Raw genomic sequence first — 19368 nt, 5'->3', positions numbered from 1 at the left:
TAGTGGCTTTCGAGATATTAATTAAATTCCTTAGTTTTTCGTTGCCTCTAGGGCCCTGAGAAAACCTATAAATGAAGAACTAAATAGGGAACAAGTTGGCCTAAAGCGATTTTTTCTAAACAGGGCATTTGGTGTGTTAGCAGACGCAGTAAAAGATAATAAAATTTTCTCTAAAACTGTGCACCACGCTTTGGCATACCAAAACCGCGATATTTCACCCAAAAAAAAGCACTTTTGCGTACTGCGCGTGAACACGGGAACAATTTGGCAGTTCCGCCGAAGACGCCCCCGGAACCCGGGCGGTGCTGATTGGAACTAATTCAATCGAACGAACGATCGGGAATGTTCGGTTCGCCGTCGTGTCGCAAGTCGCAGAGCGGAGCTGGAAATAAGGACCGAGCTGAGGTTTCCGCGTTGAAACGCAGTGGCTCGAGCCAAGGTCAGTGGCGCGTATTACGAGAGCCTTTGCACCTATGAAAGCTCTATTTTTCCTTTATATTATTTTCGTTCGCCCTGTTGCCGTCGCACTCGCGTAAACCGAGATAAGTATCACAGAGACCCAAGTTTCCGTTAAAAACCTGAGCGTCCAAGTCCGGGCCTCGGCCAACATTGGCTCCGACTGAAAATTAGAATTTCTGCGATCTAAAAGCTCAGCTTGAAACTTCTTAAAGCCTGAAAACTTGCGCCCTGCAAACTCTAAGCTCTGCCAGGAGAACTTCAATTTAGTGAAGTTTTCAGGTTTTAAAATTCCTTCGTTTTCGGGTTATCAAGTTCCGATTTGTGTCGAATTTTCGAAATTTCAAATTCGGTTTTTAAGCGCGTAAAAAACCGTCGAGGTTTGCGCCCCGGATTGAGGATTGTCAATCTGAAGAAGAATTGGAAACTGGAGAGTTTCCGGAGACATGTCAATTTCTCCGGATCCCGTACGCGGATTTCCACTTTATAATCTAAACGAAATCTATCGAAAACCTGGCGCATCTTCGTTTCCGGCTTTCCAAGGATAAACAAACAAGTTTGTAAATATTTTCTTTCCTCGTGTTTGATCGAAAACATTTTTTATTCTGTTTGAATAAAAGCTCAGTCACGCGCCGACGAAAAAACACGAAAAGGTTTTTCCGGGATTTTTCTGGAAAAATTATTATTCAGAAAACGTCCCTTTCGGGCGCGCTGTGATTGACTGGTTTAATGCCGAATAAAGTAGATTTTTTTTAGTTTTGCGCCCGCGGTATTTTCAATTTCGATACACGAAAGGAGGGGGGAGAGGGGGGGGGGTCCGACGGCTGCTTTTCATCTAATTAACGGTCAATTTTGGCTTAATAGGAATTAATGGACGCGGCCCTTCGCCGCAGAGACTCTAGACGAAATTAGTGCCCCTTGCCTCAAAGAAACCGTTTTATCGGAAGTGGGTCAGATTCTACATCACTTATACTACGTATAATTTGCTCCAGAGTAAATAAAAACCCCATTCCAGGCTTCCTGCTCCCATCATGTAGCGAATACACATTGGGAATTATTGTGCTCCGCATTCACAGTGCGAGGCATGCACCAGCGAACGATATTAAATTTGAAATAAACTTGTTACGCTGTCAGTTGCAAACGAGGAGCCTCTCCAATCTCAATAAATTTAAAACAGTCACAGTAATCAACTGACATGGAGTACCAGACAAGTTGCGATGCCACACAAGTCCTGAACTTGTCCCCTTCGCGTTTTTCCCTAAACAAAGACCCCCCACATCCAAGTCATTGAAAAAGGGCTCTAGAGCGACTCAGGGGGGTGTTATTAGGATTATACCCGACCAGCAGACCGAACGAACGCACCTGAGCCCCCGAAAGGGCTCCGCTGAAGTGCACTCGCCCTATTGATTGTAGTCTAGGGTTAGTCGTTACCGTGTTTCCCTGAATTTGCGGGTATCGTCAATTTGGAGAATTCCCTGCTGCTGAACTCCAAACGCAGATTAAGACGTTTTAACGGCCTGCGAATTCGCCGGGAAAATCCGGAAAAACGTAAATTCTGGAGATTAGGAATTTGGATGGGGATTTTCTCATATGAATATGCATGTAAATAGCTGTTTTCCAGCAAGGACGGGAAGTGATGCCTTCCTGCATGCGGCTTTCGTGGCACCGAATAACGTGGAGAGCAGTTCGGACGAACGATCAGATGCGGGCAAGATAAATGCTCTGTTTGATGAGCGAACGTCAACTCGCTTCCAAGTAATCGGGACGGGGAAGTAGTCGTTACTCTTACGTGGACTGCTGGAAAATAACACCTGATGATTTCCCACAAAAATGCGACTTTCTACGTGAAAACGCGTTTTCCCACGAAGGCCTCCAGCGCCTTTCTGCATACAGCACCTGCAAAAAGTATTGCAACCCGCTTGGAGCTTTCGCGAACCCGGTATTAAGGACCGAAATTGAATTTGCAGCTTCCTTAACAATTCACATTATTAGACACAAAATAAAGTGACTCACTACTACATCAAGCAAAATCCGACATCGTTCTTCGACTCCTTTTACGCAATTATCCTGCGTTGCTTCTGTTATTAAATCTAGTTATACAATGAATAACTTAAATTTTATAGTCTATTTTTGTACGCGGAACCTTTGAGTAACCCAACAAAAAAATTTCAAGGAACCATTCTATTGCGCATGCTCCGTCGATGCATTTCCTAGGGAGAATCTCATCAAGGCGCTCTCTCACGGCCACGGAACGATTTGGTGAGGAACCATCTTGTCGGTACCGAATATTGTTGACTACTCGTTCCTCATTTTCACCGGGAAAAAGTGAGATAATTGATGAAAGCGTTTCGCTTTGCCACAAGTGCAGGTATGATGCGTTGCCCAAGCTCCCCTCTATGAAATGCGGGCCGACGAAATGGCGGCTGTTTTTGCCCGTTCATACATTGAGTTTTGCGGATGTTGTCTATGCAGAGGCTATGAGGATTGTCTGTAGACCAGCAGCGTAGATTCGTTTAAAGCGAAACGTAGCTTCATCCGAAAGTGGAGGTCTGGAAAAGAACCCATCACCCTCACCACCTTTTTCTTGCGTCATTTCGCCAAACTCCGTCCCGTGATCAAAATCTTCAGGCTGGATAAGGGAAATTTGGTATGGATGAAATTTTTCCCATTTTAAGAGATCGTTTACTGTTTTTCCAGATACATCAAGGTCATCGGCAAGTTTCCTGGTAATCTATGTGCGATTTTCGCGGATGGATGAAAGAATGTCTAGTGCTTTATCACCAACCGACTGCTTTTCGAGATGTTCCGCGTTTCGGAGCGACTTTCATGATTCAAGTTTTTCGAAATTTTCTATTAATCCGGAAAACTGAACTTCCATCAATAAGTCGGTCTGGATATTTCTCGTTAAACAAGAGATGCGCCGCTTCGGAACCTCTCCTGCGATCTCCGCACCCCAAAGAATTAAAACTTGATTTCTCTGCTTCCCAGGGAAACGGTCGATTTTTCCTCTTTTTGGTTTCTATGGAAACCAAAAAATTTCGCATACAAAATGTTGTTTGTATTGAAGACGATTTCGAATTTTCACGTCTTACTTTCATATCTTGCGAAAGTTAAATGAGGCTGGATTAATGGAAAATAAATGGAACTCTGAACCTTTTTGGAAGGATGCGGACTTTGCTCTCTTTTTAAGGAAACTATAGGTCCGATTGCAGTTTTAAGTATGCCGGTATTTCCCCTTATTGAATTATCTTTGATTTGAGGTGCTGCTACAGGTGCCTCTCCCTTAGAAAATGGGAAGTTGGTAGGCATAGCCGGATAGGGGTGAAAAAATTTAGCATAAAAAATAGCGCATTAAATGTCTTTTTTTAAGTCAAAATTATGCGTTTTTAAGAATTTGCTTTAAATTTGCGATTTTTGAAAATTACAAAAGCCGCACCGTTTGCGGGCGCCATATACGGGGAAAGCGTTGGGGAAAGTTGAGAAGGGGAGCGATTGAGTTCAGTTGAAATTCTTTTGAACGTTCCCGCCGGCCCGCCTTCTGCTTTTTAAAACTGGGGCCGACGTAATGCCGTAAAGTCGTTTAAGTTATTCCCCGATATCGAATATTTCGGGGGGCTCCTTCGCGTCGCAATCCGAAAGAAACAAATGTAATGGGACAGCTAAAGTGCCTTCTCTCACCAAACAAAGAACTTGATATTTTAATACTCTAGAAACCGCCGCGGGGTAACCTGAGCCCCGTCTCCAGGGCCCCATGAACCCCTTCGGAGTTGCCTTTGCATGTCGACATCTTCGCCTCGCTGAAATTTCAATCAAAACCACCAATTGTTTTAAATTATTTAGCTTTCTGTCGTACACGAGGGCCCAATTCGATTACAGATCCAACTAAAGACAGAATTAAAACCCAGTCCGTTGGCCGAAACCACGTTTAACTGAATTATCCGAAAAAGCCCGTTTTAGACAAGTTTAATTCGGTCGAAATAGAGGCATATTCGTCCCGATCGATGATAGTGGATCTACCCATCACGACAAAAGACATTTAAGGTTCATTAAATCTAGATTATAGGAATGACAAATGACGATTCTCCATTATACATCAAACAAAATGGAGATTAGTCGGAACGACATCGGCGCTGCGCGATCGGATAGTAATGTTGCCATTATATCGTATTTCCATTAAGGTAACTCTCCACTAAAGCCGCCGGCCGATGTTTTCTAAATAAATGAAGGCAATTGTGCTTTGCCGTGTCCGGTAAGGGCTTACTATGTTTGTCAGTGTTGCCTCAAACAATACGGGGTGAGTCTTAAACGGCGGATCGGCTTTGCGGCACGTCGCGAGGCGATCCTCGGGGGGTGTGAAAAAAATATATAAATAAATAGAAAAACTCTGTTTGAAAAGTCGACAGAATTATTGGGGAAAATGGAAATGGGAGGTTTGGCAACGTGTTATTGAAATTTATACGTTTTTGAAATGTTGCCTCTGTACAGGGTCATTCAAACTCGGCGCCCCATCTATTTTATACGAAAACAGATGGGCTCGGTAAAATGGTATTTTCACTACATTAAATAAGAGGACGCGAGCTAAAATAAATGCTAAAAACATTAAAATATGGAAAGCGACGTCGAAACGTTTTTTTTGGGAGCATACAAAAAATACGATCAGTACTTCCTACACGGGTTTTGTGTGAAAAAAGCTATTTACGTAACGTGCTTACGCTCGTTGTTCCTGTAGCTTTCAAACGATTGGAAATTTCCAAAAACTTGTGAAATGGCGGAAGCGTCGAGCTTAGGGGGCGCAGCGCCTCGACATGAACGCTCGCGTTCCCAAATATGTGAAAGGTGCCGGGGGAATTATCGTTTAATTGTAAAAGCATCGTTGTCGAGTGCAACTTCGGAACGTCGCCGTCAAAAAATCTCACATTGCATATCAAAAAAGTGAAGCTTATGTTGCAGATCTCCAATCGTATCCATTTCCTCGTATCCGAAAGTGCAGAGGGCTACGTTGTAACCATTAATGGTGCAAAGAAAATTGGAAAATAACGAGTTAACTCTTCACTTTAACGCAACTCCGTGAATTCCACAAACAGGACTTTTCCAGCGTCTTCCCGTACTCCCTAACGGTCGCCCTGGAGCGTGCTGCGAAGCCAGTCTGCCATTTACAACTCACCCTATACACGTCGCCAATTTCGCTTTGATTAATCCCCGGGACATGTGCGAACTGGACATTTACCTTCAAGTCTGAGAAAGCTCACACGCGGACCTGCTCCCGAAAGGGGTGAGTCCGGTGCGTCCGGTGGTGCGACCATAGTAGGCCCGAACTATATCAATATTTGATTTTCACGGGGCTACGACTCCCATTATCATTATTGAATAAAATATCAAGCCGATTTTCGGTAATTGTTATGTGTTCCGGACTGGTAGAAGCCGGTTTCGAATATGGCCGCATGTTCCGACGTAACGAAAAAGCGCTGGAGCGACAATCGTCCACGGTAGATCTAAAGCTGCTTCTTGGCACAATGCAAAAACGCCATCCTCAAATCCCTATATTTACTGCCATTGAACCGGCGATTCAAAGACATGGTCGGCTCTTGATTTATGCGTGTTTATACGACATGCGAGACGTACTTTCGTGTATGGTAGCCTTAAGATGTTGCCAATTATAAAACTATAAATTTCGCCTTATACATGCAACTGTTGGATTACGTCCAGCTTACGTACCTCGGCAAGATGACACCGCTTTTTTTGGTCCCTTTTGAAGACAATTCCCGAGAGTTGCACAAACTCCCTCCCGGAAGTTTAATTTTCTTAATTGGTTCGCCATCGGGCCAAAACTAACAGTGGTTTCGCTCGAGGCGTGTGGACAAAAGTCTTTTTAACTTTTAATGAGAAACTGATGCTCGCTGAGTCCCTAATACACGGTAGCAATAAAAGACAGCTTAGCGGTGCGAAGTAGTTTAAACCATAAACCTTATCGCAGTTGAAAAGTTAATAATGTTGCCTTTCCAGCCCTTGATCCTGAGTGAGAGAATTAGTTCTACTTTCTTAGATGCGGGGATGTTTTATACCCATTGTCGAGATATTGAAGGTGCTCAACCAAATGGTGTTAACCCATTAGTGCATTTTGCAAATCTAAGTCCAATTAATGACGAAAATACGAGGGGGTTCACGATCGAGGGTGTGCTAGGCGTATACGGAAATTGGGATAGACGATGTTTCTGAAATCATGCGAAATCGGGTAGTCAGTCTCGCTCTGTCACCTCAAAACAATTTGTGGCAAAGCAACGTTGCCGGTCATATAAAAAAGTAGTAGCAACTGGAATACGTTAAATAGGACCCCTTATATATATTACTCCACTTTTAGATATTTAAGCCGAAGTAGTGTCTCACATCGGCCTCGCGCGCGTCCTCAGGTCCTGTCACTATCAGCCTCGATGTCGTTTCTGGTGGTACCACGCGAACCCTAGACTGCAGATCACCGTCTTAAGTCAGTCTAACTAAGAGTTGGGTTTAGACCTGAAATACAAGTGAGGAGTGGGCCAGTGTCCCTTAAAGGGAGCGATACATTTACGGAGATTAGTACTTCTACATCCGGTACAAAAAGTGACGGCAGCAAAGCGTTTTCATAGAACACAATGAATTTCTACTAAAAAAAGGGCTATAACAGTGGGTGTGAAAGAACTCTTTAGCCCTTCATTTCGCGCACCATAAAGCGGCGAATTTATTTTCAACTACCGCAGGACTATTTCCATTACCAACCAAACGAACGCACCAGACGTCTGCAGATTGCACTCCTGCTACCTAAGTGTATAGGTCTCCCCCACGCTCCAAATTCAGCCAGCATTGCATGGGACCCTTATAAGGGCCGCGGGGCACTAACGGGTTAAATTAATTAAATAAATTTGACTTAACACCAGCTCCATCTCGAGGATTCTTAGTAAGTTAATTTGCCAATCTCCAGATGTTAACGCGAGCAACAACTCGCACCGAGGTGAAACGATCCCATTGACACGTGCAAGTAAAAATCGCATGGGTTCGGGAATTAATTCCTAATGTTTCGTGCAAATCGCGTAACTAAATGGAAATAAGCAATATAAGCGAGACTGACAGACATCACAAATAAAAAAAACTAATTTCACTAAAAGCCCCTGAAGTCCAATCAAGTCACTAAATTTTCTCGAAACTGGAAAGCCGTTTGTGTGACAGCGATATGCAAAACGATCTAATAAATCGAAATAATTAAGTACTGAAATGCATGTACGAACCGCATTAACGGTCGGATTATGCGAATAAAAATATTTTATTAACGTTATTAAAACGTATTTAAGAGCTGCGCCGCTGTTTTAAGATTTCATAAATAATCGGTTATGAGGCCGTCTTATTGATATGCCCGGATAATCGGCCGGTACTGTGGAAAATAACGTCTTTATGACTGTTACCTGCCGAGAAATTGCCACACTCGTGTCTTATGTTTCTTTGTCTCCTCTATTTGCGTCACGTGATACGCCCTGAAAATTTCATTAGGAACGCCAAATCATAAATCCGACAACGGCGCGTTGCTCTGCTGTTTTGAACTTCATTCGTAAATTTGACAACGATAACTTCATCAAACGTCATCCGTGACATTGTCAAACTGACAGTCGAGGCGCCTCAATCGCGCCTCCGTGAAGGTTCCTCCTCGTTGATTTGTTGGTTCTCCAGCTTCCCTTTCTCTTAATGAAAATTGATTCGTTTGGTTTGCGGATGTCTCGCCTGCTGATTTGGTCCATCAAGCGAGGGGTTTAAATGTGAATTATTTAAAATTGCCGTGCTCGTCTGCAAATCCGACTCAGCTTGTCAACTGGAACACATTTTCTCCATTTGTTTGCCTATTTCAATATTCTATTTCGATATTTATCATTTAAGGGTGCCACCCCGCATGTCCAGCAGCAAGAGTGCGCATGATTGTGCAAATGTCAAAGATTTCCACGTTACGGCACCGCTAATTTCGTTATCTGATTGCCTCGAAACGTTAAGTTGTGAAAGTGGCCCGAGGCCCTGTCAGGAAGTGAAGGGCTGCGACAATGGGGTAGGGGACTCTTAAGTCACTCTGCACGCATGCATCGATGAAATGTAACATTTAAATTCCATATTCGTCGTACAGCGTCGATGATTGAATTTAAGTTTTTCCCATTGAAAAGTTGAGCTTTCTCCTGTCCGCTATTTGCCCAACATATGCGAAAGCAATTTGCTAAAGTACCTCGGCGGTGCTTCTTAAAGTGGCGGGCGCGCTCTATAATTTCCGACACCCTCCGATGGGATTTGCAGAGCTTACCATTGTAATTACGGCCATTTTGCGGCACCTATTGAGGCTTTTAAGTAGAGGAGAAGCTGCCACATTATGCAGGACCGCGGACCAGTTTTCTCGTATGAAACAACCATGAAAAAATCGAATTAGTGGCAGGATTCGGTCTGGATGTTGCTCGTTAGCGTTCACAGCAGCGCGGTTCATCATATTTAATATTTGCGCCATGGAACGCTCATTTAGGGCTCCAATGGCAAACACTGCGTTCGCCGATATGCACCCCGGAGGGGCCCGACGGCAAACGTCCAAATTACCAACCCGGGCCAAATATTTGCTTTTTGTGCAGGAAATGGGCCTAAGGCGACTTCGGTTTGGATGCCACCCCGTAAACACCGGCTTTATCCTTTTCCAACATTGCCATCGACCACTATCACTCAAGCCCCGCTGAATCTGATAAATGTACCTACAAATTAAAACAATTTGAGACTGCTGAATTCACTCCGTTTTGTGATGCGTTTTCCCTAATTCAAGTATGGTTCAAATGGGCTAACGGTCGCCAAATTGTCAGAATCTACTACTGTCAAATTGAACAGATCATCACAGCAAATCTGTCAAAATGACATCAAGTTCTTTGTCCCTTAAGTGGGTCACCCTGTATGTTTGCACCGAAATTAAAAGAGTTTGTTTCCCTCGTTTCAAAAACGGAATTATTTATATGTGTATTTATCTCTAGCTGTTCTTAGAAATAATTTTTTTAGAAATTGAGCTGATGCGCCACTGATTTTCGACCAATTCAGACGTATAACCAGCGGCGCATCACTCTATTTGGCAGAATTTAAAAATATTCTCAAACTTGGGCAGCTCCGAATACTTTGAAATTTCGAGAACGTGCGCTTATGGCGAATATGCACATCTTAAAGCTTCAGATGCATATATTCGAAATCAAAATCCATTGTCGGGGGGCGTAGCATAAAATTCAACGTTAAAAATCGTCCCTAATATACAGCGGAACTTTGCTGTGTTGAAACAGTTCCTTTTACCGGTCTACCGAACATCCAGAGCTTAACGACTGAATCGTAACGATCCTCATATTGCCTCTTTGTTGGTGCAGGTCAGTTCAGACCTCCTGCAGCTCCTCAATTCATCCAATTCCCGAATAGAAGGAAACCTGGAGAGCATTCAGCATCAAACACACCTGTAGGACTTCGCCAGGGCGACGTCGGAACACGGCGGCGAACAACATGAAAAATTCAGGACGCCAACTTACATACGAAATATCCATATCACCCCTGCCAGTAGTGCCTTTATGCCCATAAAATACGATGGAACAAAGATGGCGAATGGGACAGAATGGAGTCGGGACAAGGACAAAGACAGTGGAGCGCGGCAAGTGCGCGATAGGGGCCCCATGATTATGTTTTCAGTCGGAACAGTCGGGAATGGGCTTGTGAGAGGTGAATGTGGTGCCGGTTTAAGCTCTTGAGCGCGAATTATACGCGGAGAAGCTTTTTCGAAAAAAAAGTTTGGACTCGAGTGCAACTTCGAAGTGAGGATGTTCGTAGTGAGCGGGGGCTGAGAGGAGCTGCAGCTTTGAGGTTAGTTCTTTTTAGATCTCCTTAAGGACTTTGATCGCGCTCCGGAGCCGATAATAGTGATATTTACCTTTGCCAATCGTCGAAGATATAAGCGGGTTGAACGACTGACAATGTAACCATAATGAGTAATAATAATCTATAAGGGAAATCATGACGTAAAGGCAATTTAATAGGATTTGTGCCTGAACAAGAAAAGTGCCCCTTTTACGGCTAAAGGTCAGATCACAATGAGATTCCGTGAGAGATGAATAATGGGGAATTCAAAGGTTATGAGATCTTCTTCAGTGATGCTTTCTCTCAGGAAGACAAGTTGAGCGGAGGCCATATCATGGTTTTAAGTGTCTTCAGCTTCTTCGTGGTCAATGAGGAACAAAGAAACAATCAGCTCTCAACGCGCAAGTTTACCTATTTTATCGACTTTTCCAACCAAATCTTATTTGAATAATATCGTAAAAAATGGCCCTTGGTCACGCAATAACACGATAAAATTAAGCAGAGTGGAATTATTGTTTAGTTTCGTATTATTTATATTTTAATACATCGATAACGGACACGCGATTGGTGTAGGTGTTCTTTGGGAACGTAAAAATCCTCTAACGGAACGTTTCAACCCTTAAAAGTTCGTGGATAGATTAAATTGTCATTAAGCTTCGCCGGGAATTAAGAATGGTTTATCAAGATTTTAACTCGGGCTGCGCCCCTGAAATCTGGCGAAGCGTTTCCAACAGAAAACGCTTTTTCGAGGAAAGTCAGTTGCGCCATCGATTCTGATTACCAGATTAGCTTTCATCTGCCGCGATTTCGGTAAATTACACCAATGGCACTCGCAACCCTCTTAACAATGCGTTCTTCCGCGAAAACTTAAAAAATATCCAGATTTTAGTCCCACACGGGGCACATTCAAACTCGGGGACTCGGACCAGCTTCGTTCCGCCGATTTCCACTAGACGGCCGGACTCGGGTTAAGATTTTCCTGGATTTTCACATAGTGATTCGTGCGGGCGACTACAAGAAACGCAAACAAGCAGGTTTTCGGTCGGTTAGCATTTCCGCTGTTAAATATATCTGACTTTTGGCTGCTTAATTCGGTTATTTTCTCCGAAGGAACACTCGAGCGTGCCACAAAACAAAAAGAGAAATCTCCAGTTTTGCGATTGTGTAACGAATCGGTACCGCACTGAGGATAGAGACAGATATGAGCTTTTAATGTGAAGCAAAATGCGAAATCACATGCACAATCAAACGCACTTTTAGTTTTCATAAATAAACAAGTTCCGGGCTGCCACTGGATGGGCGCCATTTTTGCTCGGTAGACCGCCTCGTTTCTAAAACTTTCCCATAAACGTGGATGCATTTTCTCAGCAAAATTCAATTCTATTTTGATGAAGTCTTCAGTAGAAAAATCAATCCGACACTGCCGCGGGAATCACACCGATTCTGGATCCATGAAACCTTGCAGACTTGCGGGTGCGTTAGGATCAGAGTTCGGACCCCATAGATGTAGATGTAGCTCCTGAAATTGTCACACACACAATCTCACGGGCGTGGCTGCGTTCTGGGCTTCTAAAACATCTGAGAAAATGCGCCAAATCGTGGGGCGCCCCTGAAGTTTTCTGCCTATGAGCTTCGTTTTGTTCCTAAGAGCGTCACTGGTGAAGTTTCGATCCGGAGACTCACAACGACAACTCCACAGCCGCTGGAGTGTTTACTGGGAGGACTCAAGGCTTCCTTATAGCTTCTGAGTTCTAACCAGCTGCTTTTTGTCGCGTTTCGTCAATTATTTGCCCTTTGATTGTTCCCGGAAAAGTTCAGAAACAAAGAAATTCCCTTCTCCGTCAGACCTTCTATGCGTCAAATCATAAGCAATTTACAGAAGTAACGATTGGGAATGGGGATAATTCCTGCAATTTATTTCACTTGGTTCGGTCTAGCCATTCGAAGTAAAATAATACCTTAAAACTCCGCTTTAGCTCTTATATCGATCGGCTCTGAGCTCTAGTTCATAAGCGACTAAAGGTGGATAGTCCTAAGATTTCTTATCTGGAGCGCGAAATATATATAGAGCAAACTCGCGAGGTCTCTATTTCACCGCTATGGCCCAACTGTTGCTCAAGAAACAAATTTACATAATGGCTTTAGCCTCGTAGTAGTTGCAGCACTCCATGTATAGTGCATCGTAATTTATATCCATATTCCAGGGGTTAAAAATATTGCCCTCAGTGTGAGTCCGTTCAATTACATAGATTATCGACCTAGGCAAAAGTAGCGTTGTGAAGAAAACTTGAAAGCGCCATAACCGGCTTTAAAAAGACTGCCGCACAAAGGTCTTTTTGTCCCTGAAAAGAGGTCCCCTCATTAAAATATTTCAATGAAAAGCCTTTCAGCAGTCTGAAGAAGACGTCAACGGTGAAAGCGGGGCTGTTTTGAAGTGTTTGGGTAGCCACCAGGAGTGTATTACCTACATTTTCCCTCTTTTCAAACTTTGTGATAGTCGATATCTCGAAAACCGCTCGACTAGACGGGGCAGAAGAGTATGTGGCGTTAGCCGTCTTAAGGCCCCCGACTTGGACGCCTAAACGAGGTATCCAGGGCCAGCAGCAAGGACGAGTGATCTCAGCGCAGAACTTCCAAGAGGGACGACAGAGGGAGATGGACCTGCTTGAGTCTTTTTCTTAGCTGGCAGCGAGATATGTTCGTAGCACATCAAGGTGTGTTAAAAAATGCCTGCGAGACCTGCAGATTTCTCGAGATTGATACTCTGAGTGACGACAACAACTGAGATTCACTCACCAAGATTCCCTTCCGATCTTCCACCCGTTCTCGCGGAACTCTCGACTTCTTAATCGAACATCAGTTCATTTTATTAAATGGGCATTCGTCTGATTCGGGTTTAATAAAGCTCAAAAGGCGTCTGAAGTAAGTAGCTTAAATTGGTAAGCCTTGACACACACACACACACACACACACACACACACAACAAAGACCTCCTATAGTCCAATTACATGTTTCACGAAAGTTCGATAATAAAGTCTGACGTGCCGTATGAACAGATGCTGATGTTGCTGGAGGCGGCAGTGGCGAGGGTCAGTAGGCCGGCCACCATCCTCATGTTCTTCCTTTCGAATTGAAGGAGAAATCACGTCCGCATGGCCTTTGGTCCTGCTACATGTTTTCTTAGGCATACCTGGTCAATTGTCCAGTCAAGAGGGAAGGACGCGCGCTTAATCGTTGGAGAACGTTGTGTGAGAGTGGAAGGAGGTTTCACCTTGTTGAAGTTCTCACTCTCCGGTGGGGAGGCCTTGAACGATTTGCAGGTGCGCTGTATGACGTCACAGACGAGCCTCTGGATTGGACGGGGTATTCCTCGGAGGGTGGTTACTGAAGAAGGTGAGGTTTTTACTTGAAGCCGTGGTGCAGGGTCCTACCCAACGGCGAGGAGCAACTGGTAGTTGCTCGGTGGAGCGCTTTTCGAGCGGGAAGCCGCATTCTTTACCACGGGGCGCCCCCTTCGTCGCGGACCATTTCCAGGGAGAGTGCACGGCTAGGTCCAGACTCACCCCATGCCCCGCGCGGCTCCCCAACACCCCATAGTGAGATTCAGAAAAACCGTTGCTGGGAAGGAGGTTGCTGGGGCCCGCCACTTGGGAGTGCGCGTTCGAGGACCGATGGTTAGAAAGGAGGTTGTTCGAGGCGCATGCTGCCTTAGAGAAATTTTTTCTGCGTTTCGGGTCTAACGGGGGAGGTAATTTCGAATCTGACAACTCCTTTCTTTGCCCGTTTTTTTCGCGTGGAGCAAACATCTATCCGAAGCACCTGTCTGAACCTCACCTTTATTAGGTTTTCCAAAAAGGGTAACTGAAAGAAACCGGGGAGAAACCGTAGCGGCTTTTGTTTATGTTTGTGTGCGGCGTGGGCCATTAAGCTCGAAAGATTGAAACTCCTTCCTTGGCTCGGGCTTTGGAAAGAAAACGCATTTGTCATAATATTTAAAGTACCTTTCCCAGTCTGGCGCGGGCCTAAGGGGTGGTTTTAGACGGCTTTGTATGGCGGAAATAAGAATGGCGGCTTATTTAAGAATACGTGAGTGGCATCGGTCTTATTAAAGTTAAATAAGAGCCTTATCCAAATAGGCGCCCTTCCCGAAAAAGAAGGACAAATTGAAAAACTTAATTAATGCCAGAGATGGAACGAAAATATAATAATAAGAAATTCTCTAATTTCCAGAGGAAAAATGGCGTACAAGTAAAAATGGAGAATAAATGCCCCTCCATCTGTCTCGAGGACGCTTATTATTTCGAAATGTATAGGGGTGTAGGCGAAAGGGAGAATTAATAACGTATATGACATAACTTTCTCCAGGTGTCACATAAAATTGTGACAAGAATGGATTGCTTCCCGTTTTTATATACACACAGGAATAATAAAGTGGATTTTTATCCACCTCTTAAAGCTTAAATCAGTACACCTCCTAATTGCCAAAATCTGGAAAGAATTTCTCCCCGAGGGATTATCGGTCTCGTAGTTGTAATACGACGTTGAACGAAATAAATTCATTTATGAGCGAGAATTCAGAACTCCGTGAAATGACGAAAGTTACTCTCTCTGGATTCCATTGTTGGAAACGCGCCTTTTTGTATTTCTATATTGATCGAATTTCATATTCGCAAACCACTTGTTGTAGCCACACATGAATCATCCGAAAGTCCATATTTATATCCCTTTTCACTTTTATGTTGCCAATGTTATACCCGCCATCATGACTTCTTTATGGCTGCAAAATTGGAATATTTTTCCGCCATCCATACACTTCGGGGTGCGTTTTATTTCCATGTATCGAGATATATTACGGACCGTAAGAAAATTGATATTTACAGCACCCATCCCTCGACCGAAAGCTGTGTATAATTCCGTTTGGAAACACCCCTGAAGTTGTGACCCCGAGAACTGTCACGGTATTTACGGGAGTCGTCTAAAAACTTGTTCTAAATCAACCCCTTCGGGAATACGAATGCAAATCCGTGTTTCTTGAGGATGGCTGATTTTTGAATCGAAACGGTAACGTGCAGGAGCGCCCCCTATTGGCGCGTCCGAGAAGGGGAGAGCTGCAGTAACGGGCAAATGAGAAAAAATTGCGAGTTTTTGGAAATTTTAGCACGCCGCAAGCGGCGCTGCCAAGCTGCGCGCGCAGCTTCTGGCATTTTAAGGAAAATGTCAAATTGGACTTACCAAAAAGAGATTTTATGATTTTGTTGATATTTTTTCTCTCCGCAGCATGCGATATTCTAGACGCCTTTTTTCGTACTGATCCAGCGTTTTAACTCGATGTTTCGAAAGTCCTCTTGGTCCCTGACATGTTTTCTGGTTGGCAACCTAGTTCTCCCCATATGGCCCTAGTGAATTTTTCTATTTGGTGGAACTGGTCGGTTTAAAAAGTAGTACCTAAAAAGGAGCTACGATTAAAATGTGTAAATATTAAACACCGTTTTTGAAGCATCAAATAAGATTGCCAAGTTCGTTTCAAAGAAAAATGAGTATGCATTGAATGCAAAAGAAACCGACAAAAAAACGGTCGATGCGACGCACTTAGGTGTGTATGAGTGACCCATCATCGGGACTAATTTGGAATTTCTCGGTGCCTTTCTCGGCTCCTGGACTGGAATATTCTCGCCTTTTCGTGGTAGCCCACCCTCCAAAGTTGCCTCCAAAGAATTAACCCCATCCACGGCCACAAACCAGACGGTTTTCGACGACCCTCCCCGTTAACCATCCGGTTTCGACCATCCCCCAGTTTTGCCGGAACTAAATAACCATCCCTTAGCGAAACGTCAAGAAATATCTGCGGCAAATCTCCGGAGCTCCGGGCCATAAAACGCAGCGAATGCACCCTATCGTCAGAAGTTCGCGACTCTTAGACATCTTAATCGCATTTTTCCCTAATAAGAGAGCGGCCCTAACAATTTGCTTCGTATATTAGCTACATAAAAGGGCTATAAAGCAAATAGCTAGTCCTTAGGAACAAATGTCGCCAACTGCCTTGAAAACTGCTCTCGCCAGTGTCACTGCGCTCCATTATTCTTGGCTTAAGAGTTTTCAGGAAAAACAAACGCTAAGAGACTACATTGACGTTTTTTTGAAACTTGTCAGTCAAAGACGATTGACTCGTGATTACGTTGCACGTAGACGTGTGGAAGTAGGGCCGAGGTGCCAAGACGAGAACCCATCCCAGTGTTTTCGAGCACCTACGCTACTGATCCCGCACTAATTTAAACGAGCTACCGTGGAGTAAGTGCCAATTATCCCATTTAGAACGATTACATTACCTTCTTTGTTTTTACCTCTTCTCAATTATCTAATGCACTTTCCATAATGGCCAAGACAAACGCAACGCTCTCCATTTCTTCCTTTTTCAATTCCAATTAACGCCATCAGTCAGACGAGGACGGAGACAGTGCCTTCGTTAGCACAATGGCGCCCACTGTTGACTTGTTTCTTCGTACCAACTAAAGCGCTAATTGAACTACTTATGCCTCAGAGTTGAGTGCAGATTAGCGGAAGAAGAAAATGGGATGTTTAGTCGAGCCTAAATGAACTTTTCCAGCGTTACTGCGGGTACGTACCTCCTTGAAGTGTTCACAAGAAGAGCGTAAAAAGTATGGGTCCGTGTCATTTTTTGACAATTTCTGCTCAGTTGCGTCATTAACAAAATGTTAAGTTGGCTCTACCGCGTGTATTTAAGAGCTTTGAGGCTGCTTTCAGCCCTTTACTCGCGTTGCGACTGGTTAAATGAATAATTACCATAAATCAGAAATTCTTAAGGATCGCACGGGGAGACAGGCCGCAACAACGAAAATGGCGGACTGTCATCGGTGCGGTTCGGGCCAGTTCGGATCGATCGACTGGATCGAAGGGATGATGACCTGCGTGTCTCGAGTTTCCCGGCGACGTTGCCAATCTGCAATTTCTTCTCGGATTATTTAAAAAGTGCCAGTCGAATGCTTAGATCCACCCTTGCTGCTCCTCATATTGTTGTTGCAGTTTAAGTTAGTTTTTCCGGTCATATGAACGCAATTCCACAAACTCAATCGCAGTAAATTTGCTAAAACATGCACCCATGAAATAATGGAATTATTTATGCCAGCCAGAAAGTGCTTTAAATTTATATGTCGGGCTCGTTGGAGTGGCCGCAAATGTGCTCTAAAACAAACCTATTTTAGTTTTATTGGGTTTCATTAGGGAAAACTGCGCGGTTGCCGCGCTTCCCATCAGGCACCGTAAAATTTCCGGATAATAAATCCCTCAGATCCTCATTTCAATGTTCGCCTAATTTATTTTAAGTTCGCAGAATGTTTGTTTGAGTTCACGTAAGTTCTGGGGGCACAAATTCGCTTCAAGTTTGAAAACAGTCGTGTTTATGTTCTTGTCTAATCCTTTTGCCTGGTTCTGGAGTTTCTGGCTTGTATTTCTGCTCACAGCCGCAAACTTATACGAGGCGTTCCGAGTTATGGGTTAAACAAACAGCGCAACAATTCTTCTACGTCAAATAAAGGCGTAGCGGATATTAAAAACCCTAACAATGCGGACATAAATTTTGTAGGTATACACGAGCTTAACACCTACAGCACGGCACCTGTCGGCTCTAGACAGTGCCGATTGTTGCCGGGTTCCGCGGGGTTCTCCGGTTGAAAAGAAACGGACTAAGACTATTTATTATTGCTCAATGACGTGCGAACTATCGTTATACGGCTAATTGTCAGAGCACAGAACAATTACCCATGGCAAAGCAATCGTGCTCTATAAAGGCTCATAAAAACGTACAAACCCGGAAAAACAAATGTTTTTCTGGAATTTATATCCAGCTGGCTCCCTTTTACTGGCGATAAAGCTGTATTTTCGACGTTTCGATGATGGTTTTTATACACACAGCGGCAAGTTTCGATTGAATCAAAGAGCAGAAACTCTGCCGGAAAGTTTCCACCTCTGCTCTATGCTAAAATCACTCAATTTTATTATCATCCATCTTAAAGCAATCTAATCTCCGGAGTGGAGCGGTAACACAATAAAAGTAGGAATGGAGATTCGCTCAATTAGGGAACTTCCTTGCGGAACGAAATCAACTTAAATCCGGAAGGTAAATAACTCCGAGGGCGCGAAATATTAGGCCTGATTTCCTTCGTTAATCCCGGAACGTTCGCCGTGTAGTCGGACCAAAAACAGGCCCCATTTTTGAGAAAAAGAGACCTTTACGTTTGCAAATCCTGCTGTCATGTCGTATTAACATGGACGTGCCCATCATCATAACTCCGAAACCCTCATCTTAACTGTTATTTCTGGAGCAGCTGCACGTCAGATCCGATTTACCTTGACACTGACTGCATACCAAATGGGGTTGTTCCTCTAGCCTCGAATACGCTTACAACCCTTCTCATATCAAGTTAATGCGTATGCAGGGTCGTGTTCTGTTGCTGCTTGCTAATTTTCAATTATAATTCCCCTTGCCATTATTCAGCAAGTAATAGAGGCTCTATGAAAAACCTCAGAAACGTAATTTGCGACATGTGTTTCGGCAAAACTTTTTAAAGGCAACTTGGGGACTGAGCTTAGAAAATCGGCCTCAGAAGGGGTTGTGACGTGAAAGGTCAAGAAGAATTCGATGGAAGCTCTCCGAGCCGATTCCGGGATAGGACCCCCTTTGAGACCGTCCCCCAAACCGAATCGGTAAAAATTACCCCGGAACCAGCTGACATAAACCCTGCCTGAGGCCCCCAAATCAATTTCGCAGGCGTCACTCGGACTTCACGTAAGATTATACCTGCAAAGACAGTCGACATGCCGCGAACGAAAAATCCATTAAGGAAACTTCTTCCGGATTTTCGGGGGCTTTTCCAGCCCCAGAAAAAGCAGCAGTCAAGCTTTTGAGGCTAAATTGGCCTGTGTTTTTTATTGCCAGGGAGGCTAAACAAATAGCTCGGCCATAATTAATTTCTTCCCGAAGTTGGGCAGGATTTAAAAAAAGCGAATTTGGAAGTTTCGAGCCCTAAT

At 44.0% G+C, this 19368-nt stretch overlaps 1 protein-coding gene across 2 annotated transcripts in view; it reads left to right on the top strand.

The window, feature by feature from the left end:
- Positions 1-19368, top strand: part of LOC136349340 (discoidin domain-containing receptor 2-like) — a 63491-nt gene that overhangs the window by 21401 nt on the left and 22722 nt on the right. Inside the window, exon 1 of one of the 2 annotated variants that reach the window (XM_066300831.1) lies at positions 10152-10329. The exons of the other annotated variant lie outside the window; for it this stretch is intronic. The gene's annotated coding sequence lies outside the window, so the exon portion shown is untranslated. Of the gene's footprint in view, positions 1-10151; positions 10330-19368 lie in introns of those variants that run through there. 2 annotated transcript variants of the gene reach the window in all.

Source organism: Euwallacea fornicatus, chromosome 37 (genome assembly GCF_040115645.1).
Source record: "Euwallacea fornicatus isolate EFF26 chromosome 37, ASM4011564v1, whole genome shotgun sequence".
NCBI classification, from domain to species: domain Eukaryota; kingdom Metazoa; phylum Arthropoda; class Insecta; order Coleoptera; family Curculionidae; genus Euwallacea; species Euwallacea fornicatus.
The sequence above is the reverse complement of the archived record's forward strand: the minus strand, read 5'-3'. Positions and strand labels throughout refer to the sequence as shown.